At 42.0% G+C, this 23,660-nt stretch overlaps 1 protein-coding gene and 1 long non-coding RNA gene across 9 annotated transcripts in view; one reads left to right on the top strand and one right to left on the bottom strand.

Annotated features, from left to right (window-relative positions):
• Positions 1-23,660, top strand: part of RHOBTB1 (Rho related BTB domain containing 1) — a 141,815-nt gene that overhangs the window by 64,503 nt on the left and 53,652 nt on the right. For 2 of the 8 annotated variants that reach the window (XM_027530982.1, XM_027530983.1), the window contains exons 1-2: positions 1,546-1,786; positions 3,921-3,971. The exons of 1 other annotated variant lie outside the window; for it this stretch is intronic. The gene's annotated coding sequence lies outside the window, so the exon portion shown is untranslated. Of the gene's footprint in view, positions 1-966; positions 1,049-1,419; positions 1,787-3,920; positions 3,972-23,660 lie in introns of those variants that run through there. 5 more of the 8 variants (XM_027530977.1, XM_027530975.1, XM_027530979.1 and 2 more) reach the window with 5 other exon arrangements.
• On the bottom strand, positions 498-894 carry LOC113885552. The gene is made up of 2 exons (XR_003509249.1): positions 807-894; positions 498-685 (listed from the first exon to the last, which is right to left on the bottom strand). It is a non-coding gene; the product is annotated as an uncharacterized LOC113885552 (long non-coding RNA).

The raw sequence follows: 23,660 nt of genomic DNA, 5'->3' as shown, positions 1-23,660 counted from the left end.
TTTGATGTTCTGTTTCTTGAGGGACAACACAGAGACAGTCTTTGCAGTAGAATATGGGTCCTTCTTTCCCAGCTCTGCAAATCCATTACCTGAGAACTCCCTGAGGACTAAGGACACATTGTTGCCATCTTTGTATCCCCAGCCCTTAGGACACAGATAGCCTCCTCAATAAAGGTTTATCAAATGAATGAGGGCTTCCCAGGTGACACAGTGCTAAAGAATCCGCCTGCCAATGCAGGAGACACAGGAAACATAGGAAACGCAAGAGATTCAGGTTCGATCCCTGGGTCAGGAAATTCCCCTGGAGTAGGAAATGGCAACCCACTCCAGTATTCTTGCCTGAAAAATTCCAAGGACAGAGGAGCCTGGCTGGCTACAGTCCATGGGGTAGCAAAGAGTCTGACACGACTGAGCACATCACAGCACAAATGAATAAACCCTTTAACCTTAGCTGAACACATCAATACCTTTGCCCCTAATTGCGAGGATGGGAATGAGATGGTGTAAAACATACTAATTTTAATAGCTGGCTGAAAAGAAAGTGCCTTGGGGACCAGCACCGGGTTGGTTGCGTTCATTGTCACCTTCTTAGAGCTTCACAGATTACCTGACATTCTGTAGGAGACAGACATCTTTTATGTGCATGCATGAAAACTGCCTCTGGTCCGTCCTCAGAGCTCACAGCCTGGAAGAGTAAGGAGGAGTTCAGCAGGGTATCCAAGAATTCTGACAACCCACAAGCGGTCAGAAGTCAATTTCACTTCCTCACCCAGCCATTTATAAAAGGTTGTAAATCTCCTCCTTACTCGGGTCGGGGGCAGCCGGTGCGTCCTTACGCCCCTTGCAGGGACACCACGAGCCAAGTCACAGAGGAAGGTAACCCAGAGTCGAGCCGGGCAGCACGTGCAACGCCCAGGGGAGGAGGAGGCTGGGCTAACGCAGCTCTTAGTCAGCAGCTGGGCTCCGTTTTGAAACAAAAGCCAATGTCCTCCCTTGGAGTCCGCGGCCGGTCAGCTCCTGGGGGGAAGAGAGCCATGCTGCCCAGCCGGTTAGTGGCCCAACTTACTTTTCCAGAGCCTGGGACAAAGGGCCAGCAGTTGTATGCGAATGGGTGGGGTGCTGGGGACAGAGGACGTGGGGAGGGCGGGGGCGAGGGAGGCTACAGCTCGCCCTGCCCCTCCCTTCCCGGCCACTAGCAAACAGGGCTTGGGGTCTCCCAGGCTCGGCACACGTTAGCCCCCTGCAGGCAGCCTCCGAGCCCGCCCCCACCCCACCCCCACCCCACCCCCAGGGTCTGCGTAAAAACTAAGGCACCTTTGCAACCCGCACCCTAGCGCACAGACACACCAGGCCCGGGTTTCATGAATGAAATCCAATCGTGCGGATATAAATAGCCGCGAAGGCTGCTAACGTCACAGAGCAAGCGGCGGTCGCCACCGCGGCGGAGCTGGGTGCCGAGCGCTCTCCATTCCGCCCGGCCGGCCAGCCTGGGAGCCGGGCGGGGGCGGGAGGAAAGGGGGAGGGCTGGGGGACGGAAAGGGGCGAGCCCCTCCGGCCCGGCACCGGGAAGAGCTGCCGCCGCGGCGCGGGGCGAGCCCAAGAGGCGAGGCAGAGCCATGCTGCCTTTGTGCAAAGTTGGGCGGCGGGCGGCGCGCCGCGCGCAGGGGCCCGGCACACCCGCGACCGCGCGCAGTCGTGGCTGCTGCTGAGTGGCGGGGACCACCCCCCACCCCAGCTCCCCCAGCCCTTGAAGGCGGAGAGAGCTCGCGTCTCGCTCGGCTTCAGGGTAGGTTCTGTGTCGTGAGTGCGCTATGCTGTGAAACTTCTCCGAGCAGCCGCCGCGGAGCCCCCCCCACCCCACCCCGCCCCGGCCCCGGCGGGTGGCCTATGGGGGCCCCGGGCCGCGCCACGCGGCCGGCCGCGTCCCGAGCAAGAGTCGTGGGACCGAGCTGCTCTGGGAGCCGCCCTCGCCTTCTCTGCGAGGCCGGGAACCCTCCCATCAGAGGCCAGCAGAAGAGATTCCTAGGAGCGCCTGCACAGCCGCACCCCTAACTTAGAGCTGAGAAAATGCACAACAGGGCACCCTTAGAAGGAGGGCTGCGCCAGGGAGGGGGTGGGGGACGCGCCGCGCCGACCACAAGGCTCTTTTCCTTGGAAGGTGGTGGGGAGCCAGAGGAACTGCACAGGGGGGGACACTAGCCCCTTTGGCGCTTGCACCCCAAGAGAGTTGACCGGTCAGCCCACAGTTTGGCGCTCCCCACCCCGGTCCGGTGTCTGTGGAGTCTGTTGTGAGTTGCTGTGACAACAGTAGGAGCTGCCATGAGGGGCTTGCAAAACACCTTACCTAGTCTCTGCGTGCTCAGGTTTTGGGGAGAAAAACAGGGTGGGGGTGGAAGGGTGGGGTGGGAGGAAGATGTGCAGACAAGGGAATCCAACCCCCTCTACAAAAAAAGAAGTGGAAGGAAGGCTCAACGATGTAAGAATGTATCATTTGATCCTGCTGTTAGTTCTGCCGTTGCTACCCTCAGCAGTATCAAACATCTCAACTGAAGAGCAATGTCAATATTTAGACTTGGACAAGCCAGAAAGTTAGAAGGGAGTGCCAAGCGCAGGGTTTTGACTTGGCTTTGCATGTCAGCACACAAGCTGTGCCTTTCTAGCTGACTGTACACATTTGCTGGGGGGTGGGGGGAATGCATGAAGATTAATATACACACAAAGGCGCTCAGACCTAGGAAGAGGAGAAGCTCTTTGACTTTGAACTCCCCCTCCCCAGCCTGTGCTGTTCCCGAAGCTTTGTTGAACCCCAGCCAGATGCTCAGCTAGAGGTTTCACTCGTTTGGGGCTCCCCCAGCACCCACGGGAGCAGTGCTGCGTATTTACACTGTACAGCATATCCCCTCTAAACTGCAAAAGTATGTTACCAGTAGTTTTCATCTCTGTATAACTGTGTTCTCACTATCAGCAGATATAAATAGCCAATAGGCTGTGTTTGATTTCAGCAAACAGCTAGGCTTTTTAACAAAACGCTGATAAGTTTGTTTTAAAACACTCTTCAGAAATTTGAAATTATATTTCATTTCTGGTAACTGTGGACGCCCGAGAGAGTCACTGTTTGCTGAAAGAGAAGCACAAGCTCTTTTCGATATAAATAATGTCTGCATACCATTCCACAGGTGGAGTAGGCAGCAAATTATTATTCAAGTAAGTTTTCTCTGAGATTCTTGGATCACATGTGGACTTGTTAGTGGGAAAGGAATTTAACTTGTTCTTCACAGTGTGGAAGACTTTGAAAAATCATTAGGAAGCAATGAAATCACAGTATTCTAAGCTTGCATATTGTTGTCCAACCAAATGTAGAAAGTAGTGTGACTTTAAGTACATAGGGTTGTGTGTGGTTACAGAGGTAGAAACAGAAACACGGGCAGTTTGATGTTGGGACAACAACATAGCTTATTAACTATACAAATGCAATCAAATAGAAAAAAAAAAAACCCCAGAGTCATTTGGACTTTTACTTATGATAATACAGCCTAAAAATGCTATTTTGGAGGAATAGTAGATCCATTTCTCTTCCTTCTGTATTGTAAAATCCCTGTAAGGTTTTCCTTGTTTCTGTTCATGGTTTTGTGGCTAACTGCTTTTTTTTTTTTTTTTTTTTGGTATCATTCCCAAATGCTCAGAAATATATTTTCAGAAATGCTACAAAAAGTTCACCTAGCTATTTCAGAATGTATATGGCCCCAAGAAATGCCATTTTAACACTGACACTTGGAAAAAATAAAGCAGGTTCTGCTCTTTGGTGGGTGGGGTGGAGAGGAAAACAATGCATGTTAAAAATGTCAGTGGCGCCCCATGTGCTCCAAGCAAGCAAGTATTACAGAGCAATACTTTATAAGGCACTTCTCTCTTTTGTGTAGGTAAGTCCAGCTGTGAGCAGGGTGTTCTGTTCTTCACTTCCAGCAAGCCAGGTCAGTGTCTGTGCAAACCCGTGACCATAGATTGCTGACATAGTCTATCTGATTCTGAGCATGCATTTCAGAACAACTTACTTGGTCATTTGTCTTAGAATGATTTGTCTTTGTCATTTTTTTTTTATTGACTCAGTTATGAATATCACAATTTCCATGATTATTAAAATTATTTTATTTACTCTGTGAGTAAAAATAGCACTAAAATGGGCCTTGAATCAGTTTGTTCTTTATAAGACTTTTCTCTTTCACGTTGGGGATCCAAGTCGTGCCAGGAATAGCTGAAGATACAGGGTATTTGCATGCTCAATCATTGCAATTTTACATCTGTCCTAATCTTAGCACTCTAGAGCAGAAAGAAAATTGATACAATAAAGGACTGATATTTTTGAGCTTGAACCAAAATTCAGGTAATATGCTGCATTCCTTACACTTACGTTCTCATTCTGCAAAAAAAAAAAAAATTCCTGTGAGGTGTAACACTTCTCTTGGTCTCCAGAGGACAAGGTGAGGAATTGAAAGTTCAGAGAGGTCAGGTAATAGATTCAGTTCCTAGTAAATGGAAGAAATTATATTTTTTAAAGTTCTGTCTTAATCCAAAACCTAAATTCTCTAGTTGGAAAAATCTTGTTCAATAGAGAAACTGGGACCAAGGAAGTTTAAGTGACTTGCCTAAGATAACTTGGTAATTACAGCTTATGTAGTAAAATTCAATGACAAAGGTGTTACAAAAGAATAAATTCCATTCTCTTTAAGTAAAACAGCAAAATATTAAATATTCGTGTGTACTTTATGGCATGGCCCTGTCAAAAATTTAAGATTTTTACTATGGGGGTCTCCGGTTTTAAGGATCTTACAAATAGATTTTAAAAGACAAGATATTAAACATTCATGCAGGAAAAGTGAGAAAATAAATCAAGATAATGCATGCCCTGAACTGAGGGTCAATAGTACATTCACAAATTCACCGTTTTCTATCCTGTGGGACTACTTTGCAATTCCATGTATGGATGGGAAAATTTTTCCAAGCACATTTTTGTCTAGATAGATAATAAAAGGGTAAGAGTTTAGAGAAAGACAGAGTGTAGAATTTCAAACCAAGAGGGAGAGATTATGCATTCATCTAGAACTGCTAAATTACAGTATCTCAAACTTGAGGTGTTATTGCTTGAAAAGCATTGAAACAAAATTGTAAGCTGTCTGAGTCTTCACAGCATCACGAAGAAAGCATTACAGCATGACCTGGTGCTTAAGAGTACTGGATTCCTTCTGCAACCTCAGTTTGTCTGAAATGTGTCACATAGATAGATTTCGATACCTAGTAAATAAATACCAATGTAAGTCCTGAAAACAGCCAATATTTAAAGGTTAAACAGGACGTTTTCCGTTTTTGCCAGGGTTGACAACCTTCTCTTTTCCCCTCTTTCTTCCTCCACCCTTACTTTTTGTAGAATAATGTGTAAGTTGTTAATCCTTCTCAGAGAGTATTATATAAAGGGATAATAAAAAGTAAAATGGAAATAAATTACCAAAGAAAACTTTACTGTATCTTCTTTTTTAATGTACTGATACCCCCAACCCAAGCTAATAACCCTAAAAGCTTAATTAGTTAAAAGATACTTTTAAGTGTTTAAAGGATTATTATAAGCTGTCCTATAACAGCTTTGTCCTATAAAAGTTGTTATATAATGTATCATTACAAAATAGATCATAATAGCTCCATTACACTGGGAAGATCCCATTACAGGTTAAGACCTCATTATCAACTGATATTTGCTTAGCTGTGACAATGGTATGTTGTAAATTATCCATATAACAACTATAAACCTATAATTGCTTAAAGAGTAAAATTATACTCTGAATCATATAATGTTAGCACCAAAAAAGGCCTTAGAATGAGTATGGTATCTCTAAGAGTAATTTAATTAGCAACCATTTGTTTGCTTTTTTGAACTTTAGAGGCTTTGGTTACTATGCTTGACCTCTCTCAAAACACTCCTGGAAATACATGAAATTCTGCTGTTTTTCACTCAAGAAATGTACCTGTAGAAAACAGGAATTTTTTTTCTTTACTCTTCTTATTGGTCTTCCTTTTTCCTTTTAGAAAACAGGCAGTTCAGTCTCATTCTTTGAAGGCCTTACTCTGGCTTCACCTAATAGGGTTCAAAGAGTTCAGATTATTTGAATCTGGTTCTTGTGTTCATCTTCTTTTCTCTATCCAGGCTCCCCACCAACCTCTCGACACCGAAACAAAATTTGGAGAGGGAAGGAAAGATAAGTCACAAAAAGTGAGGTGTATATAGAAAGGGGAAGGGGGTGGGAGTGTGTGATTCGCGGGGGAGGGGAGGAGAAAAGGAGAGCTTTGCCTGGAAAGGCAAGAGGCAGTCACCCAAACAGATGGGATGTGTATAGACAGGTTATTGATATGTCAGAATAAAAATTGTTTAGGGTTTATTTTGGGGGGGAAGCGGGGGAGGCTGGAATTTATAAACAAAGTGAAGTCACCTCCTCCTAGAATCTTTTGTTCCTCGTACACATTGGACAGACACTGAGAAATGGGCAAATGAAGACACTAAAATGTGAGTATGACAGCCACTCTTTGATGTCCCAGGACACTCCTGCCCTCAGATACTGCCAGCAGCTGTCCCATCAAGCACATCAACATGTCCGATATGGTTTCATCAACTAAGGATGAATTAGAAAGTCTTACAAAGAAGGAAACCAGATGGATGCCTGCAGGTCCACAAGTGTGATTATATTTCTCCTCTCTGCACCTGACGTTATTTATTGCATAGACACAGGTTAATGGCAAGTACCCAGTGCTAATGGGGTTACAATCTCAGGCTCGATCCCTCCGTGGAGAAATTTCCTTTGAACTGTTTGTCACCCAACCTAGTCCGGACCCCTAATGACTGCCGGAATAACAACAACCAGTACTTACATCATGCTGTTTCTAGATGCCAGACACTTGATTGCATTACAGATGATATTCTTTATAAATTCCAATTTTATAGAAGCAAAAGGAAACTCAGGTATATTAAGTCAAAGAACTAATTGGAAGTAGAGCTTGGATTTGTACTGAGATCTAAGAATTTGAATATATATTTGATTTAAGTATATAATGGGGGGAAGCACTTTAAAATATTCAATTCCAGGTTATTCTTGCAGATTGTTAAAGAAGTAATTATTCTTGTAGGTTTTTTTTTTTTTTTTAATTTTATGTGTCTTGTTTTGTATTTGGTAACTTGAACCACACAGCAGTGTTGTCTGTACAGATTGTTAATTCTTCAGGGCATCTCTAATATATTTTGATGGAAGTCACACTAGTAAACAGTTGAGTCATGGAGGGTTGAATCCTGGACCTAGAGAGGTTCTTAAGGATCCTTAATCCAGCCTCACATAGGTGAGAAACAATCTACCATCCAGAGAAGCAGTGCAGCTCACCCACTCTTCTAGTTCATAAATGACGCAGCTGGGGCTGAACCCAGGTTTCCAAAGCCCAGTCCAGGGCTCAGTTCTTTTATGAACTGAGCTGAAACATGGCACACCTTCTGAAGCCTCCAACTTAGCCAAAATTGCAGCTATCAAGTTTGAAGTATATCTGAAACCTAACATACATCCAGAAATGGGTTACAAGGGGATTCCAGCAGTGTAAAGATATGGTGGGTCCTAGGAGAGACCTTTCCTATCTTCTTGGACATCAATACAGACCAGTCTTTCCTCGTATTCGAAACTTAACTACCCCATACTCCGATCCCTTTCAAGCTGTTTTTGTTGAGATGCCTGTTTTCATCAACTGTGGAGATTTTTAATTTTGTCTGGATTTCTGGCTTTTTATTAATCATGTGACATGGGTGACATATTTCTTTGGAGCTCATTTTGCTCATCTGTAAAATGGAGACAGTATCACCTCCATCAGGATTATGAGAATGCTGTGAAATCACACACGTAAAACAGATATTAGGGGGTCTTCCTGGATGGTCCAATGGCTAAGACTCTGTGCTCCCCCAGGGCAGAGTCTACCAGTTCGATCCCTGGTCAGGGAACTAGATTTCACGTGCTGCAACTGAAGAGTTCATAGGCTGCAACTATAGATCCCACATGCCACAACTAAGACCAAGCAAATAAATGATTAAAACACACACAAAAAACAGTAGGTATTCAACAAGGGTGAGTTTTCTTCTTAGCCTTGCTAAAGTATGTCAAGGAAAATGTTATAACACATCAGGGCATCCATATCATTTTGCTGCTAAATGTTCTGGAGTCATCTGAGGTCTGACCCTACAAGGGATGATTATAGTGACCTTTTTTCTTGGGTGAAAACGGGCCCAGCTGTGTCCCTGAGTACCAGTAGCCTGGTCACAATTACATTTGTCTTCTTCACACTCTAGGGTTGTGGAGGTTTGCATGAATTACTTTATTGCTTCAGTTTCTGCTTCAAAGTAATAGCAAGCTCCTCTGGGAGATACCTGGCTCTCATGCCCTTTCAGACACTTGTTAGTTAAGGTGTTTTCCCCGTAGACCTTTGCATCTCAAAGCAGCTACTGTGTTTTCAGCCAAATAACTAAAATATTTTCAGAGAACAGTGTTGCCAGTAGAACATTTTTGCCTTCAATTTCAAAACAAGTGAGACTTTCCTCCCATCATTTCAATTAACTCTAGTATTGAATCCTTCCTGGACATTGACCATCTTTTCTCTCTGTCGCGGGTTGCTAACTGATATGCTGATGGGAAAAACATAAGCACTGCAATTTCCCCCTTTCACCCTCAGCACTGATAGCTACCGTGGCCTAAATTACATCTCTGGGAAATGTTTCATCACACTCCCCTCTCCAGCTGCCACACTTTGTCATGTGGCACTTGCTGCCCTGTTTTCGGTTTTTGGATCCAAGTCTTTGGCAACATTTCTTATTACATATATGGAGGAAAGCTCCTGATAAGATTTTTTTTCTTGTACTTTTTCCCCCTTTTTTGAAATGAATCATCCAAGTGGCCTTTAGTTTCCTAGTGGCTCAGTTTCCCTTTTCAGTGTTGGACAAATGTGTGTTGCAAGATGTATGTCCTCTTCAGGTTTGTTGTTGAGTCACTTAAGTCATGTCAGACTCTTTGTGACCCCGTGGACTGTAGCACACCAGGATTCCCTGTTCTTCACTCTTCAAGTGTAGGGCTAGCTATTAGGTGTTTTCCGCAGTGCTATCCTTCATTTGGTATGAGCTGCTTAGAGATCACCAATGGCTAGGTTGCTATGAGTCTCAAACCAGTTATGTGAGTTTCCATTCATAGCAGGGAGTTTATTTTTAAAGTGATGCTTCCCAAAATTTAATATGCATAAAAGTCACCTGGGCATCTTGATAAAATGCAGATTGTGATTCAGAAGTTCTAGAGTGAGGCCTAAGATTATGCGTTTCCCAGGGGGTACCTCATTGATGCCAGTGCTACTGGTCTGAGGATCATATTTTAAGTTGGGAAATATACTGTACTCTGTAAAGTATAGTCATTATCTTATGCTGAAATGCCTTCTTTGGAGGCTCCCATCTTATTTTGCTTTCTTCTTTCTTAAATTATATAGAGTCATAGAATCTTAAATGTGAAAGGTTTGTGCTGGTAAATCAACCTGCACTCTGGAAGAGAAAAAGAATGCATTTATGTGCAAACATAAGTTGATTATAAATTTTACTGACATAAAGAATGGGTGTAGCATACTATTTATAAATAATAATAGAAAATAGTCTTTGTTGTAAACTCCGTTTAGCTAATTGGGTCTCACAAAATACTGGTTTTGAGAACTCATCTGTCCATGGTCTACCTGTGGTACAGTTGATGAGTGCAATTCCCATATAAATGTTGCCCAATATTTTTCTTTATGTGAGGAAGACAAAAGTGAAGTAACAAAGGCATATGTCAGGCTGTATTCATTCATCAAAGATATGAATGATTTCTTTGCTGAGCCAAATAAGAGCTTTTAAATACTGTAAGGATATTTGCTACACACATTACACTCTTTTAAGTTTAATCTGCATTATTAACATTTTAAAGTCATGTTCTTACGTCAAGATGACAGAAAAATAGAGCAAGACCTGATGGGGAGTGGTTGCCGGTTTCACTGGTGTAACTGCTTCCACCATGGCCCATTTGAAACCACCGTTGTGACCGAGTGTGGAGTTGGAAAGAGATGGCACATTCTTGTTGTTTAGTTACTAAGTCATGTCAACCCTTTTGTGACTCCATGGATCATAGCCCGCCAGGCTCATCTGTCCATGGGCTTTCCCGGGCAAGAATACTGGAGTGGGTTGCCATATCCTTCTCCAGGGGATCTTTCTGATCCAGGGATTGAACCCACATCTCTTGCATCTCAGGCGAATTCTTTACTGCTAAACCAGCGGGGAGGCCCACAGTAGCACATGGTTATATAGTATTTCCATTATACAGATAAAACTGGAATAAATAACCTCAAAATATACTTTGGCCACCTGATGCAAAAAGCTGACTCATTGGAAAAGACCCTGTTGCTGGGAAAAATTGAGGGCAAGAGGAGAAGTGAGCAACAGAGGATGAGATGGTTGGCTGGCATCACTGACTTAATGGACGTGAGTTTGCGCAAACTCTGGGGGATTGTGAAGGACAGGGCAGCCTGGCATGCTGCAGTCCATGGGGTCACAAAGAGTCTAACATGACTTAGGGACTGAGCAACAATAACAAACTTCAAAATACAGAGAATAGTAAAATATAGTAGAATAAATACAAAGTGGTAAGTTTTGAGTATTTAGTTACCTTTGTTTTAATATAATTTATTTAATTGAAACTTTATATAACTAATATTCAGTACTGACCCTATTTTAACAGGCTTGCAAAAGTCCTGAGAATTTAACAGTTGGTTCATGGGCTAGAAGAGACTGGCACACTGTTAGATGTAGATCATCTGGTCCAGTGATTCTCAACCTTTGCTATATATTGAATACTCCCAGGAATTTTATGACCTGTAGTCTTAGTTATTTATGTTAGGGCCCAGAAATCTGAGTTTTAAACTTTTTTTATTGAACTGTATCTTGTTTAAACAAAAATACATGAATCATAACTATATAACTTAAAGAATTATCACAAACTAAACACACACCCCAATCTAACCTAACCAGGACCTACATATGGAAACACAACCTTCAGTTCAGTTCAGTGGCTCAGTCGTGTCCAACTCTTTGCGACCCCATGAATCGCAGCACGCCAGGCCTCCCTCTCCATCACCAACTCCCGGAGTTCAACCAAACTCATGTCCATCGAGTCGGTGATGCCATCCAGCCATCTCATCCTCTGTCGTCCCCTTCTCCTCCTGCCCCCAATCCCTCCCAGCATCAGAGTCTTCCAATGAGTCAACTCTTCCCATGAGGTGGCCAAAGTTTTAGAGTTTCAGCTTTAGCATCAGTCCTTCCAAAGAACACCCAGGACTGATCTCCTTTAGAATGGACCGGTTGGATCTCCTTGCAGTCCAAGGGACTCTCAAGAGTCTTCTCCAACACCACAGTTCAAAAACATCAATACTTTCGTGCTCAGCTTTCCTCACAGTCCAACTCTCACATCCATACATGACCACAGGAAAAACCATAGCCTTGACTAGATGGACCTTTGTTGGCAAAGTAATGTCTCTGCTTTTCAATATGCTATCTAGGTTGGTCATAACTTTCCTTCCAAGGAGTAAGTGTAAGTGTAATTTCATCTGCAGTGATTTTGGAGCCCCCAAAAATAAAGTCTGACACTGTTTCCACTTAGCAGCACCCAAAATCCCATCTTAAGCCCCTATTCAGTCACTGTCTAATTGAGGCAACCACTGTCTTGACTTCCAGTGCCATGGATTAGTTTTCCCTGATTGTCAACTTTTATACAAATGAAATCTCTTTTGTGTCTGGCCTCTTTCGATATTATGTTTGTAAGATTCATTATAATTGTATACAGCTGTGTTTCATCCCTTTTTAGCACTGTATAATATTCCATTGTGTGAATAGACTTCAATTTATTATTTCTTTATCCATTGTAGGGTCAGTGGTTTGTTTCCAGATGTTGGCTATTACGAGCAGTGCTGCCAAGGACATTCTTGTGCAGGCAGCAGTATTTGAAACAAAACAAGTTCCCCCAGTCATTCTAAAAAGCAGCTGAGTTCTTGACTGCCTTCTCTACAATTCCCTCTTCTGCCTTTGATTTTTCATATCATGTGATTAAGTCTATTGGTTCTTTCCTGAGAGTGTACTTTTAATACCTTAAGTCATGAAACTGTGTGCTTCCATTCATTATAGCATGTTTTCCTGGCTCTTTTCAATATAGATTCACCACCACCCCCATTTCATCAAGACATCTGCTCTTGGGCGCTTTAAATAGGGATGAGATTTGGCCTCACATCAATAGCATGGAGGAATAATAGACATGGTGGAGATGGAGCCAAGGCTAAATTTGGCAGCCAATCATTAAGGCTCCTGGAAAGAGGCTTCAAGGAAGGGAAATTGTTTCCCTTTGTGTGTATCAAACAAAAATCAACAGTAAACCTTTGGAATATTTCAGATTCTAGATTTTTTAAAAATTGGTTTATTTGAAGTGGACCAGGGACTGTCTTCTGACATGAGAACGGATATCTCTCAAAGTCTCATGACTTGATCTGGAAAGAGAACAGAAGGAGATTTTCCCATGGGCTTGTTCCTACACCTAGCGTGCAGCTGGCGTAGCGCTGCTGCATTGTTCTAGGCTTAGTGGCTGTGTATTTGTGTGTTTGCATCTATTGAGATGTTAGTTCTTTTGACAGAAGTCAAGAGACCTGAATGACCAGAAGCCCCAAGATGATACTGTTGATCAGAGGGATGGCTGCTTAGAATGGAAAGACAGGTGCTGGGAGCAGTAAGGCTGTTTCCTACCATATGAAAGGCATGTCACATACAGCTTTTACAATACACACAGAGAAAGTAAAGAATAGACACTAATTTCACATAATGGAACAAGAGAGTGTATTCCCACACACATAAATATTGTAGTCCTTCATTTTCCTACCTCCCCACCCTCACATTTTTGTAAAACGTCTTTGTTATAAAATAACAAACATGTTCATTACTGAAAAGATGGGATGTGTAGATAAGAAAAAAGAAAATCAATTCTAATCCTAATGACATCAATATTTTAATGTATCTATATCCCAAATATTTCTCTTTATATTTAGGTACATAATTTTTAAGGAATGGTGTTACTCATGAGCCTCTAACTATAACAATAAATGTACTCCTATAATTTTACATTTTTAACTACTCTATACTTTTCCGGTATGTGGACGCTTTTTGAAAATTCCTCCCTTGTGGTCGGATTTCTAAAATTGTTTCCAATATTTTGTTTCCACAGTAATATGATGAGCACTCCTTTAATGGAATCTTACTGTAATCCTAAATATTTTTCTAGGAATAAAGTCTTATAATCAAATGAACGTTATGGACATTTTAAAGTCTTCTGAGTCATTATCCAAAAATTATCATTATCCAAAATAATGATACCATCTTCCACTCCCACAAACAGTGCTTCATCCTGCTTTTAATAAATGTACAATCTTTCATGTCATAATTCCCACCAAGAGTTGGAGGGTACACGAACATGTCCTGAAAACATTGAATACTAGCTAGAATCTACACATTGCTGGCAGTCAATAACCTTTAATAAAAATGAGATATTTTTATAGTTTTTTGTCCACTAGCATTTTTGCATTTTATGGTCTAACTTTGTTAAGAATCCTGGTTTGGGGGGTGGTGGGGCGGCTGGTGGAAAAAAACTATTTTCTTCATTTGCCTGAATGAGAGCATAAGCTAATCCCAACTGACATATTATAGTCTCGTAAATGATTAAATGCAATTGTTTGACTGTCATCATCTCTGAAGGTGTTGCAGCAGGTGGTCTCTCTGGCAGTACAGATGCTAACCCAAGTGACATCTTTAGAGAGCACTTTGAATGAACAACTCATGACAGAGGACTGTAGAGATTTCTTCTCTATCAGAATGGGTTTTTAAGCACTTCTAGTCTGCAGACTGATGCTAGCTTTCTCAAATGAGCATTTGATGTCTCTTTAAAGACTTGAGCAATATTTTAATTATTAATTCTTGACAAAGCTTCCTCCAGCCCTTAGCTAAGGCTCACCCAGATGAGGACTACAGGCCCTCCAATGTGAAAACAATGTGTAGAGTCTTCTGTTGCTTTATTTTTTTTTAACTTTAAAAAAGGTGTATTAAAGTATAACATGCATAGAGAAATGTGTACAGATTACAAGTGTACAGTTTGATGAATTACCCTTACTTAATATAACCTAGCTGCAGTCAGCTTTGATTGAGCTATATCCCTTGTGACTGAAAATATGTAGGATTTGCCTATACAAGTAGAGATTAGAACATTAAATTCATGCATTGAGTGTGCATCAGTATTTGTATGTTTGTGATTTGCAGGTACACAAATATACAACATGCATACAAGCAATTTGGAACTTCTTTTTCTTAATGAGTATAAAGCTCAGTTATGCTACATCTATACAAATTAAAATAACTACAATTGATTGCCACAGAATAGTTTACATGCTTAGTTTCTAAAAATTACTCATTTCAGTTACCGTAAGTATTCCTTTGAACATTCAGAATTTTAAAGCCAAGAATTTTTCATCTTCTAAGACAGAATTGTATGCATTGGTCCTGGTTACCCACAGCTGTCTCTTTGGGTTCAATTTCTGTGTCTGATGTTCAGCAAGATATCATTTATATTCCTGTGTTCTTTTTAGTTGAGAGCTTGAGTCAGAAAAAAACAGGTTTAACAGGCTCACTGTGATTTTTAAATGCATGATTTTGAAAAACAATTTATGCATCACCAAAAATCATTTTTTATTATGATCGGAGTGTACCACGGTATTTTTGGTAGAATTAACAACCAAAAGTAGGACTTCTCTGGTGGTCTGGTGGTTAAGACTGCACTCCCGATGCAGGGGGCCCGGGTTCGATCCCTGGTCAGGGAACTAGATTCTACATGCTGCAACTAAAGATCCCACATGCAGCAACAAAGATACTGTGTGGTACAATTAAGACCCAGTGCCGCCAATAATTAAAAAAAAAAAAAAAACTCAAAGTTATACGTATGTAATCATTACCTTTTTTAAAAGCTAAAATAGATTTTCCATTAGAGAATTAATACATCTAAGAATATTATTCAGTCCCAAAAAGGAATGAAGTACTAGCACATGAATGAACTTGAAAACATGATGCTGAATAGAAGACAGACACAGAAAGCCATATATTGTATGGTTCCATTTATAAGAAATGTCCAGAGTAGGAAAATCCATTGTGACAGGAAGTAAATTCCTGTTTTCCAGAGCTGGAGTGGGGAGGGAATGAGAATGTCTACTAATTGGCACAAGGTGTCTTTTGGGGGTGATGAAAATGTTCTAAAATTAAATAGTGGGAAGAGCTGTACAACTTTGAGAATATAATAAAAACCTCCGAATTACACACTTTAAAAGGGTGAATTTTATGGCAAATCAATATTATCTCAGTTTACCACAAAGAGGTGATACATATGCACTGTAGAAAATTTGGAAACTAGGAAAGTAGCAACAGGTTATAGCCTGATTCAGTTCAGTTCAGTCGCTCAGTTGTGTCCAACTCTTTGCGACCCCATGGACTGCAGCATGCCAGGCCGCCCTGTCCATCACCAACTCCCGGAGCTTGCTCAAACTCATGTCCATCGAGTCGGTGATGCCATCCAACCATCTCATCTTCTGTCATCCCCTTCTCCTCCTGCCTTCAGTCTTTCCCAGCATCAAGGTCTTTTTTCAGTGAGTCAGTTCTTCACACCAGGTGGCCAAAGAATTGGAGCTTCAGCTTCAGCATCATTTCTTCCAATGAATATTCAGGACTGATTTCCTTTAGGATGTACAGCTTGGATCTCCTTGCAGTCCAAGGGACTCTCAAGAGTCTTCTCCAACACCATAGTTCAAAAGCATCAATTCTTTAGCACTCAGCTTTATAGTCCAACTTTTACATCCATACATGACTACTGGAAAAACCTTAGCTTTGACTAGACAGACCTTTGTCAGCAAAGTTATCTCTGCTTTTTCATATGCTGTCTAGGTTGGTCATAGCTTTTCTTCCAAGGAGCAAGCGTCTTTTAATTTCATGGCTGGGTCACCTTTTGCAGTGATTTTGGAGCCCAAAAAATAAAGTTTGTCACTGTTTCTCCATCTATTTGCCATGAAGTGATGGGACCAAATGCCATGATCTTAGTTTTCTGAATGTTGAGTTTTAAGCCAACCTTTTCACTCTCCTCTTTCACTTTCATCAAGAGGCTCTTTAGTTCTTCGCTTTCTGCCATAAGGGTGGTGTCATCTGCATTTATAAGGTTATTGATATTTCTCCCAGCAATCTTGATTCCAGCTTGTGCTTCATACAGCCCAGCATTTCACATGATGTACTCTGCATATAAGTTAAATAAGCAGGGTGACAGTATACAGCCTCAACATACGCCTTTCCAATTTGGAACCAGTCTGTTGTTCCATGCCCAGTTCTAACTGTTGCTTCTTGACCTGTATACAGATTTCTCAGGAGGCAGGTCAGGTGGTCTGGTATTCCCATCTCTTTAAGAATTTTCCACAGGGACACAATTATTAAATTTTTAAGTATTCACATATTAATATACAAAAGAAGGGCGGGTCCCCAGGGAAGATTCATTCCGCTGGTTGAGAGGAATGCACATGAGAGAAACAAGGAGCAGTGATCAGCCCTGTGAGGGGGATGAAGCAACACCTGAAGGAGCAGGATCTGAGGTCCTGAGAGGCGAAAAGATAGATGTGAGCTCTTCAGGGAAACATTCCAAAGAGACTTTTTAAAAGTTTTGCTTCAGGATGCCTGATAAATTACATAAATCACAGCTCTGTATTCCTAAATACCCATATTGTTTCCACAATATGAAAGTCCCATTTTTGTTTCTTTTAGCTGTGTCAGTGTGCTGAGGTGGTACTTGGGGTGAGAGAATGGTAAGCTTCAATTTTAATGGTTACACATATTTGTTTATTTTATGTAGTTTTCATCAACTGTATTTCAGATAACGACCTTGTACTTTCCCTTCTTTGGTGTAACATTAGCACTTCTATTATTGCAAATTCAATGTAAACATAATTTTAAATAATGACAGTCTTAATAGATAAGACTGACTGAGTGTTCTCTTGATGGCTGGCATAGTGATTAAAATATTTTACAAGCATTGTCTAATTTCATCTTTACAACAATTCATTGAAGGAGGTAATTATCCCCAGTTTACAGATAAGGAAATAGAGACTTAGATTAAGTAATTTGCCCAAGACCACATACAAAGTACCTTAATTAACTATTCCCCCACTTGATTTAGGTGGTTGGCAGTTTTTCCTTATTCTTAATAAAGATGTGATAAACCTATTTGCTTTTAAAACATTTTTCCATTTATAAAGTTATTTCCTCCGATGGGTATTTTTTTTTTATAATTTCCAAGTTTGAGTTTATTTTTTATTATTGTCTTGCTGTCATAAACCTTTCCTCTTAACTTTTATATTTATTTCTTTGTGGCTGGAGAATTTGATTGATATAACATGTTTGGGGGAATATTTGTCCTTATGATCGGTCTCTATACAGTCAAGTTTTGTAAATGTGCTAAGAACACTTGAAAAGAAAGCACTCATAGATTTTTTAAAATGTGGGTTATCTGTTAACTCAGCCCCACTTTTTATGCTATTCAAGTCTTCCATGTATTATTTTTACTTTTGCTTTCTTCATATGATACCGATTCTGATTTGTCATCTCGTGTGTCAGTTATTTGCATTGATTTCTTCTTATCATTATAGAGCTTGTCTTGTTATTACATGCCTTCTAGTATATGAAGTTCATTATTGCTGCTATGCTTTTACTATGCATTGCCCTTTTTAACCTTTTAATTATCTTTTACAGATAATTTTTCTATATAATTTTGAAACTAAAATCTAGATAAGTATAGACTAGGCTTATATTCCCCGTTGGTTTTGGTTTCCACAGTTCTTTAAAACTGAAATGCCCATTAAAAAAATTTTTTTTAATTATCTCTGAGTGTTTTGGCAAGTATCTTTGAGCAGTTTAATTCCTTAAAGCATTTTGCCCCCTGAGTCTTTGTATCTAAAAATAACTACATGTTACCTTCACATCAGTATTACTTTGACCTGATTGAGAAATGTGTTAGTCTGTCCTTTTTCTTTGAAAGCTGTATATGTGTTTTTCTATTGTGTTAAAATAACACTGGTGAAGTGTGTGGTCATCTGTATTGTTACACCTTGATAGAAGTGTTTTTGGACATTAGTTTTAGCACTTGTTTTGCTAAGATACTTAGAAGATTGTTGCTGGTGTTCAGTCACCCAGTCGTGTCTGACTGTTTGCAACCCCATGGACGGTAGCACTCCAGGCCTCCCTGTCCCTCAGTATTTTTCAGAGTTTGTCCAAGTTCATGTTCATTGCATTGGTGGTGCCATCCAGCCATCTCTTTCTCTGACACCCTCTTCTTCCCTCAATCTTTCCCAGCATCAGGGACTTTTTCAGTGATCCCAGCATCAGGGACTTTTTCCCTGACTTTTTCAGGGACTTTGTCTGTTTTCATCAGATGACCGAAATACTGAAGCTTCAGCATCAATCTTTCCAGTGAATATTCAGAGTTGATCTCCCTTAAGATTGACTGATTTGATCTCCTTGCTGTCCAAGGGACTTTCAGGAGTCTTCTCCAGCACCACAGTTCAAAGGCATCAATTCTTTGGCGCTCTGCCTTCTTTATCATCCAGCTCTCACAACCATATGTGACCACTGGGAAGACCACAGCCTTGACTAGACAGACCTTTGTCAGCAGAGTAAGGTCTCTGTTTTCCAACACAATGTCTAGGTTTCTCATTGCTTTCCTGCCCAGAAGCAATGGTCTTCTGATTTCATGGCTGCAGTCACCGTCCGCAGTGATTTTGGAGTTCAAGAAGAGGAAATCTGTCACTGCTTCCACCTTTTCCCCTTCTATTTGCCATGCAGTACTGGGGCTGAATTCCATGATCTTAGTTTTTTTAATGTTTAGTCTTAAGCCAGCTCTTTCACATTCTCCCTTTGCCCTCATCAAGAGGCTCTTTAGTTCCTCTTCACTTTCTACCATTAGAGTGGTATTATCCAGGATATCTGAGGTTGTTGATGTATAATGGTATAGTAATCTGACAATTATTATACAGTTATTTTTTGCTGAAGAATGTATACACTTGGAGTCTTCTTTTTCTCCTCTGTGTCCCCACTATACCCTCCTTTTAGCATTAGGAAAATTTTGTTCTACTAAGTCACATTTTGCAACCTTATTTCTTCAAGAACCCTACTATCTAAGAGATCGCTTTTCAATGGTTCATGTCTTATCTAATATCTTCTGTTACAACATTTTCCATGGCCTTCCATCTATATGTAGAGTTTCTTACGTTTACCCTCCACCTCACTAGTTCATTTTACTATCTTTTCAAGGCTGCTATTGACTGTTGCCAGTGGTTTGTGGAGAGGGCAATGGCACCCCACTCCAGTACTCTTGCCTGGAGAATCCCATGGACAGAGGAGCCTGGTAGGCTGCAGTCCATGGGGTCACTAAGAGTCGGACATGACTGAGCGACTTCACTTTCACTTTTCACTTTCATGCATTGGAGAAAGAAATGGTAACCCATTCCAGTATTCTTGCCTGGAGAATCCCAGGGACAGAGGAGCCTGGTGGGCTGCCGTCTATGGGGTCGCACAGAGTCGGGCACGACTGAAGCAACTTAGCGGCAGCAGCAGCAGTATGATTTTGAATGTGGCTATCCTGTATTTCGGGCTTCCCAGGTAACTCAGTGGTAAAGACTCTACCTGCCAGTGCAAGAGATGTAGATTCAATCCCTGGGTCAAGAAGATCCCCTGGAAAAGGAAATGGTGACCCACTCCAGTATTCCTGCCTGGGAAATCCCATGGACAGAGGAGCCTGGCGGGCTACAGTCCATGGAATCACAAAAGAGTCAGACACAACTTAGCAACCTAACAACAAATCCTGTATTTAATTTATACATAGCCTTTACTTATCATGTCCTATTGCCTACTTACAGCCTCATCTGCTGTTAGTATACCTGCATTGTCTTTTTTGGCCTGATCAAATATATGAATAGGATTTTTTAAAATTTTTCTTCTGCTTCTTAGAACATATTTCCTTCAGTAGAAAACTTTTCTCTCTGTCTTTAGCTAATTACTTGCACCTTTCTATGTCCAGGCTTTTAATAGACCACATGTTGAATGATCTCTGTGTACTCTATCCATATTAAAAAGGATTTATGCTGGCCAAAGATTGAAGTATATTTGAACATTCCAAATGCTTGGATAAACTTAAATTTGTCAGAGACCAAAACAGAGCTCTGTAGAGACCCAGGAACCCACCCAGCCCCTAACAGACAAGCAAAGCTACTCAGTTTGGTTTGGGCTGAAAGAACTTAGGAGGTGAGCTAGGACTTCGGTGAGGAATGTCACCACTGAAGATACACCGACGTTCAGCCTTAGGGATTGTCCCCCCTCACCCCACTGCCTCTGGCTTCAGCCTCTCAAGATCAATCACTTCCATTTGCAGTGTCAAAACTGAAACTGCCCGCTTGGGCAGGCTGGAGGAAACAGAAACCAGTCTGTCCCACGCTCAGTGCTGTCTCCCTGCCCATCCTCAGGAAGGAGCGGTGATATTGCAGCCTGCCGGTTTCACAATGACTCTCTAGCAGCTCTGCTATTTCCTCTTTCCACCCTGTCCCAGTGAGTCCAGCTTACATCACTCCAGATCACAGGCATCTGTGGCAAAGAGCATCCTGCTTCCGTCCAGGCCGTAGAAATGGGCAATCTGTTGGTCTTCAGCAACCTTCTCATTTGGCTTCATGGAGGTGAATCTGGGCAGAGATCTTTCCAGTTTCTGGTATTTGGTTACTCCTTATTCTTAGTTTCTGGCACTGTTTTGGAGTCTGCTCTCTATATAGAATAAGGTTAATTCTAGTGGGACCTGGGTAGAGGGGGATCCAAAGCATCTGATCATTCATAGCTCACTTGCACTTGAAGTCCAGCTAATTGCCTTATGTGACATGGCTCTTGTAGACATAAATTGAACTCTGTCTTCCAGACTAATTTTCATATCAGTTATAAATCTTTCTCCCTATGTAGTGGCTGCATATGCCTCCCTTCTCCCCTTCTTTTCTAGCCAAGCAGTAACTCACCAAAAAGAGTTGATATTCCCTTGAATTAGGATGCTAAAGTCTAAAAACGGATGAGAACTTTATGAGACCCTTATATGTAAATATTACCAAGATTCATAAATTGACTCTAGGCACTAGAGCACAGTGAAAGTCCACATTCCTTTATTTTTCTAAATCAGATTCAGCCCTAAGCCACTCCTGTTTGCCTGTATCTGGGCTCCTCCCTATCCCCTGCCTTCCCATTTGGTGGAGGGGCCTGGACCTTGGTCCCCGGTGGTTCCCATGGTTACTGATGCTCTTCCTGCTGGGGTAGCCATGGCTGGTGCAGTGCCATCTGTCAGAGGCTGCTCTCGTGATGGGCCACACAGATGTCCCTCAACGTGTTCCTCTGCAGGCTTAGCCACACGCCGCAGCTTTCGAGGCCACAGGCTTAATGATCAGTCACCAGAGACGACCAAGTGCCAGGTCTCTGCCAGCCCCACGTGGAAGGTTTCCTAAGGAAGCTGGAGTAAGTGTTTTTGTGTATATAACTAAACAAATATTTATGGCAGGCCATGTATGGCCAAGGCACCGTGAAAAGATCTGAGGATTTAAAGGTGATTAACAGTCTCTGTTGTCAAAGGTGCATAACCTTGATGAGATGGAAACGAGACATATATAAGGCTCATTGTCAATATTGCAAAGGAAGTGAAGTGAACTCACTCAGTCGTGTCTGACTCTTCGTGACCCCATGGACTGTAGCCAACCAGGCTCCTCTGTCCATGGAATTTTCCAGGCAAGAATACTAGAGTGGGCTGCCATTTCCTTCTCCAGGAGATATTCCTGACCCAGGGACTGAACTCGGGTCTCCCACATTGTAGGCAGATGCTTTACCGTCTGAGCCACCAGGGAAGTCCCAAAGGACAATTAGATAAATACCATAGGAGACTGGATAAAAGGAGAATGTGCTAAGTGCATCTGTTTCCAAAATGGACTTGAATCTCTGCTTTGCTCCATCTCTGCCAATTCCATCCTGGTCACAGCCACCCTTTTTCCCTCTTGGAGAACATAGGAGCTTCCTAGCTGGGCCTGTGCCACTGTTCAGAATCCAACCCCATGCTCTCCACACAGCAGTCTCAGGGATACTAGTGATACTTTTTATTTAGTTTTTAAATATTTATTTATCTGTCTGTGCCAGGTCTTGGTTGCCCCATGTGGGATCTAGTTCCCCAACCAGGGATCAAACTCGGGCCCCCTGCATTGGGAGTCTTAGCCCCAGGACCACCAGAGGAGTCCCTGGTGGTACTTTTTTAAAAAGCAAATGAGAACGTGTTACTCCCCTGCTGAAAACCCTTCAGTGGCTTCTCACCGCACTGAGAATGAAATCCCAACTCCTGGCGGTGGCCTCAAAGGTCAAGTTTGATCTGAGCCCGGCCCTGTCTGCCCAGCAGCCTTCCCTCCTCCCAGTTCCCTCCACTCAAGCTTTTCCACCCGTTTCCCATCTCATGACCAGGCCCTTCTGATTGTTTAGAGAGCAGCAGGGGGGCCTCCTCCTGGAGGCCTCCCACCCATCATTTTCTCCCATAACACCTTTTGTTTCCCCTGAAGAAGTTTACCAAATGTACAATGGTATCCCCCTATTCAGGGATAGGGTGGTCCTCACCTCACCTGATGGTGAGGTCCCTGGGGCCAGCCCCACCCTGGCCTGTCTCCTGGTGTGCACCTGTGGGCCTGGCACTCACTAAGTACAGCGTCTGTTTCTTTAACCAAGACAGCCCGAGGCCTACAAAATATTTCAGTGGGTGGATCAAGGGCACAAGAAATAATGGCATAATCAACATTGTCAAAGGCCACGCCACACTGCATAGTTGTAGGCAAAAGTAGGCCGGAATGTCTCAAACATAGCACACGCTTTACTAACGGTGATTTTGAATCCTACCCTGGAATGTGTATGCATATTTTAAGCTGTTTTCAATCATTGCTTTTTTTTTAATTGAGACAGTTGTTATTAAGGGCAGTCAGTAGAAGAAGTAGTTTACTTCTAATCCTGGCCCACTTCCTCACTGACATGGAGCTTCGAAAAATGAGAGCGTGATCTGGTGTAGGTCATTACAGGGCTCTGCTGAGAAGGAGTGAATGTTTTAAAGTGTCTCTGTATTATTTGTATTCCTGAAGTTCTCTGCAGTGCTCTTTTGGTTACTTAATCTCTTTTTTTGTTTTGATCAAAACTTTGACTTGAACAAATATTGCTGATTGGAATGATGAAAGGCAATATTATCCTGGAGATATATTTTAGTGAACTTTTGATTTAAAGAAGCCCAGCCCAGCTCTGACTGTCTCTTTCCCAGGTCTGGACCTATTCTCTGTTCCAGCTGAGATGTTTATATAATGCATAAGGCTGCTCCTGCCTGACTAGGACTGGTGATTAAGAGCTCAGGATAATGAAATCTGCACAGTTGAAACTTGGC

This window comes from Bos indicus x Bos taurus, chromosome 28, assembly GCF_003369695.1.
Source record: "Bos indicus x Bos taurus breed Angus x Brahman F1 hybrid chromosome 28, Bos_hybrid_MaternalHap_v2.0, whole genome shotgun sequence".
Taxonomy (NCBI): Eukaryota; Metazoa; Chordata; class Mammalia; order Artiodactyla; family Bovidae; genus Bos; species Bos indicus x Bos taurus.
Note: the sequence above shows the minus strand (reverse complement) of the source record. Positions and strands in the feature narration are given on the sequence as shown.